Here is a 5,084-nt window from a genome sequence, read left to right as displayed (position 1 = left end):
CTCTGTCTTCCTCACTCTCTGCTCCTCCCCTGCTTGTGCTCTCTTCTCAAATATAAATAAACATTTAAAAAATACATTTAAACATTCAATCTAGAGATTCCTTATGAAAAGTTCCAGCAAAGCAGATTTTAAAGGATCCCTATGAAAGGGGTCTGGGTGGCTCAGTCGGTTAAGCGTCAGACTTTGGCTCAGGTCATGAGTGGGTTTGAGCCCAGAATGGGGCTCCGTGCTGACGGAGCTTTCTCTCTCCCCCTCTCTCTGCCCCTCCCATACTCTCTTTCTCAAGATAAATAAAAACTTAAGAAAATAATAAAATAAAGAATCCCTATGACCAATCACTATTCTTGCTGAGCTTATATAAAGAATTAGGTCAAGTTTGATAAAGCTAGACTTGTTTTACAGATGAGTCAGTCTTGATTTGCGTATCTCTGGAAATAAGGGTGAATTTAGTGAGAAACATTATGTTTCAGAAACGCATCCTCATGGACTTTAAGTGTTTGTTGTGTGGGGGCACCTGGTTGGCTCAGTTGGTTTAGCATCGGGCTCTTGATCAGCTCAGGTCTTGATCTCAGGATCATGAGTTCAAGCCCTGCGTTGGGCTCCGTGCTGTGTGAAGCCTTCTTAAAATATAAATAAATAAAATAAGAAGGTAAATGTGTTGCTTGCCTAAGCGAGACAACCTGAGACAAACTTCAGAGATATTGCCTCTATAGCTCAAATATAGACAATCTTTATGCCTATTCCTCTATGGGGATAATAACTGGGAACCCCACGGACATATGATGATTTAAACAGCTGGACTATAGGATGGTGTCCCCAAGAGTTGTGAAACTCAGCTGTCACCTTGATAAGTTCTATGTGGTTAAAATAATAAAATCACCCCTTAAATGTCAGAGCTTACCCTATGAACTTGTGGAGATAATGGATGGCCCCACCTTCTTTTTTTTAAATCTTTTTCCAACGTTTTACTTAGTTTTGGGAGACAGAGCATGAGCGCAGAAGGGGCAGAGGGAGAGGGAGACACAGAACCTGAAGCAGGCTGTCTGTGCTGCCAGCACAGAGCCCAATGCGGAGCTCGAACCCACAAACTGTGAGACCATGACCTGAGCTGAAGTCAGACACTTAACCAGCTGGGCCAGCCAGGTGCCCAGGCTCCAGCTTCTTTGTAAGTGGATTGGAGAATGTGCTTGGGGTGCCCTCATCTCCCGGGACAAGTCATCTCCCACTTACCAGCAATTCCTCGCAATTAGGATATTGTCAAGGTTAGACATCAGGCGAAGAGGGCTTCTTCACGGTTTTCTCCCTTAGCCGTATTTGTCCCGAGGGTCACCCGCATTGATGTAAAATTACAAACAGGGGCTTTAGCCAAGCATACAGCAGCCATCTTTAACCCAACCCAACAAGGATTCACCCACAAATGCAAAAAGCAGCCCTCCAAAACCATCCCCTTGATTTATGGCCCAATAGTACTCTCCCAGTGCGATGGCTCCCTCCAGAATCCTGTGACCACATCATTACTTTGCAGGCAACTGTTTGGTTTTCTACCGCCAGACAAGGAAACCAGGCCTCGGATTGAGCCACTCAGGTGCCCCTGCATTGATTCTCTCAAAGACCCTACACTGTCACTTCATGATTAAATTCCTGGTCGGGAGGTAGACTATGGTCCTCCGGAAAGGATCGTCTTACCACACTTTTTATTTTTATTACAATATTAATCCCCAGATGTCTCCTTTACTTTGTTCTCTCCTACTGCCTAGATGCAGGCAGAGTTCCTGACTCCTTCACCCAGCCAACAGATACAATCCTTGCACCTCAAAACAAGTTCGCCCCAATGCCCTCTTTGGACTCTACTGCAATGGCCTTCCACGATAGTTACTTGCAGGGACAGATAGTGACCAACTTAGGTCCATAGGTAGGGACCTCTCTCGGACCCCTGTCAGCTTGAAGAAGTCATAGAAGATGTGTCCTGTGCCCTTCAACAACCTTAAAAATGCAAGGATCCAAGATTGGTCATTGGGGGCAGGGGTAACGAGGGATAGAAGCAGAGCAATGTTCACCTTTAGCCCAGAAGGCTCACGTGCGTAGTTTTGATAAGGATCAAGTAAGTTCTGGTTGCTCCTTTCTTAAAGGGTCTCATGCTGTCTGTACATCTCATCGATAGTTAATAAGAAACTGAAGGATAAGCAGAGAAATCTTGCGAAAGTCATTTTACGAGTAGAAATTCGAAGAAGATATTTATGATCTAATACTCCCCCCAGGTTCTGCCTGCACCAAACATAACCACCAGCTTCAGACAGCAACGGTGCGGCTCTTTCTGCCCACGGGTCTTGTCCGCATGCTCCTTCAACAAACGTACTAGCTTGCATCATAAACCATCTCAAGAATTCTTTCTTGACCATCGCGCTCAGCGATCACACACCAGTTAAATGACTGAAATAGCTTCATTCCAGGGAGCCTGTGGTCACTAATTAATAACAGCAAAGACTTATCTTCCTTGTCCGAAGGCAGCAGCTGGGGCTGCAAAACTTGATGCAGTTCTAGGCGCCCATCTTGACCTCGTCGTGGTTCCTCACTGTGGGGCGGACACCCCCACTGAAAACACATGCTTTCCGCCACCCAGGCCGCCTGTCCTGAGATTCTAGTATGCTCTTCCCCTCACACTTCTTTTTTTTTTTTTTTAATTTTTTTTTTTAATGTTTTATTTATTTCTAGGAGAGAGAGACAGCGTGAGCAGGGGAGGGACAGAGAGAGAGGGAGTCACAGACTGAAACAGGCTCCAGGCTCCGAGCTGGCAGTCAGCACAGAGCCCGACGCGGGGCTCGAACCCACAAACCGCGAGATCATGACCTAAGCGAAAGTCGGAAAGTCGGACACTTAACCAACTAAGCCACCCAGGCGCCCCTTCCCCTCACACTTCTATCCGCTGCTGCAACATCCTGCATCCTGCCACTCCTCCAGCCCCACCTGATGGGACCTCATGGTTGTCTTTACCTCAATCAGGGAAACTTCTGTAGGCAAGATTTATTAGAGGCTCCCACTGAGAGCTCGGACCTATTATGTTTTTATTGATGGATCGAACCTATGCTGGTTAATTGTGTCAAGCTGACTGAGCCACCAGGTGCCCAGGTATTTGGCCAAACACTACCCGGGGTGTCCTTGGATGAAATTAACGTTTAAATGGGTAGACTGAGTAAAACAGATTGCTCTCCCCAAGGAGGGTGGGCCTCATCCAATCAGTTGAAGGCCTCACTAGAACAAAAAGGTTGACCTTCCCCTGAGTAAGAGCGAAATCCTCCTTCTGCCTGCCTTTGAACTGGATCGTTTGGTTTTTTTCCCCCGCTCTTGGACTTGAACCGAAACATCAGCTTTCCCTGGGTCTCTAGCTTGCTGACTCACTCTACAAATTTTGGGACTTCTCAGCCTCCATAATCATGAGCCAATTCCTTATAATAAATCTCTCCTTCTCTCTCTCTACCTCTTTGGGAGGCTTATGTACTATGATGGCTTATATATATATTTTTTAAGTTTATTTATTTTTGAGAGAGGGAGAATCCCAAGCAGGCTCCGCATGCTGTCAGCGTAGAGCCCCACATGGGGCTCGATCCCATGAACTGTGAGATCATGACCTGAGCTGAAGTCAAGAGTCGGAGGCTTAACCGACTGAGTCACCCAGGCGCCCCAGCGTTTACATTTTCTCATGTTCAGAAAAAAATCAAAACAATAGTATTTTGTGGTGGGCGAAAATGAGAAACTCAAGTTTCAGTATCCATGACCAGGTTTGTTTGAACACGGCTGAACTCATTCCTGTCTGCCTCGCCTCCAGCCACCTTCCCAGGACGGTATCAGTTAGTAGGGACAGAGACTGGGTGACTCACAAACTGTAAACTATTTACTCTCTGGCTCTTCCGGGACACCATTTGCCAGCCTCTGATTGAACTCTGTGATGCGAGAGGTCAGGGCAGTGGTTGCTCTGAGGGGGTGCGATGTTGGCAAGGGGTCACAAGGGGACTTCTGGGAGGGGGGGCGCTGGAGAGGTTGTGTTCATTCATCTGGGAACAGGCTGCATGGACAGGAACAGTCTATGAATTCAGCAGACTATATGTTGATGAGTGTAGTTCTCCGTACGTAGGTTAAATATCAATGAAAAGTTAAAAATTTGCCCGAGGTTACAGATACTAAGATGAGAAATCCTTAAGGAGACGATGAATCCAGCTGGGCCCCCCGGACCACCTCGTTTCATGACCTGGCAACCTCTTTTTATTATTTATGCCCGGTAGAGTGGGTTTCGGGCTCCTGCAACCCAGAGTCCTCATATCCCACCTCCCAGACCTTTCCTGCGTCATCTGCCCCCTTCTCTGAAAGGTTTCCTTTCCCTGCTTCAACCTGTGGTTGGGGTGGAGGCCTCCGTGTTCTCACACCATCCCCTCTGCCTGGGGCCACGGTGATTGGTTTGGACCCGGGCTGACCTTCACCCAAGTGGAGCCAATCAGAGCAGCCCAACCAGCAGGCCCAGTTGATTGATCTGTGGATGAGCCAATCACAACTTTTCCCTGGGATTTTTCTCGATTGGAGGCCCAGGGCTGGAAGAGGATGAGGCTTTGACGCTGCTGGGTGCCTTGTTTCTGCGGTGCAGAGGATGCTGGTTCCAGAGAAAAATGCTGACTTGTGAAAGGTCAGAGAAGGTATGGAGGCAGCATCCTGATTGCCCTGAAATCTTTGGTTCAATGGCTCTAAAAGCCAGCGGCACATCTGCCCTTCCCCATTTGGCAATGTGGGCCAACTGAGCTCTCTTTCGGTCCAAGTTAGACCACGCTTGGCTTCTGTCGATCTCAAAGACCAATAAAGACCTAAGTGATGGTCCCTCGTCACACACCCCGCCTCATACACATGCTTAAAGACACTGAATCTGTGGAGACACACACACACACACACACACACACACACACACACCCTCACACTCTACTTCAGTGCATGTGTCTTTATTTCTTGATGATATAAAAGAATAAACTTAAAAAAACACTCCAAACCAAACACCTTAATGGCTCCCCCAAAGCGATGACCCCCTCTTCCCACCCCCAATAAAT

Source organism: Crocuta crocuta, unplaced genomic scaffold, assembly GCF_008692635.1.
Source record: "Crocuta crocuta isolate KB4526 unplaced genomic scaffold, BGI_CrCroc_1.0 scaffold334, whole genome shotgun sequence".
NCBI lineage: Eukaryota > Metazoa > Chordata > Mammalia > Carnivora > Hyaenidae > Crocuta > Crocuta crocuta.
The sequence above is the reverse complement of the archived record's forward strand: the minus strand, read 5'-3'. Positions refer to the sequence as shown.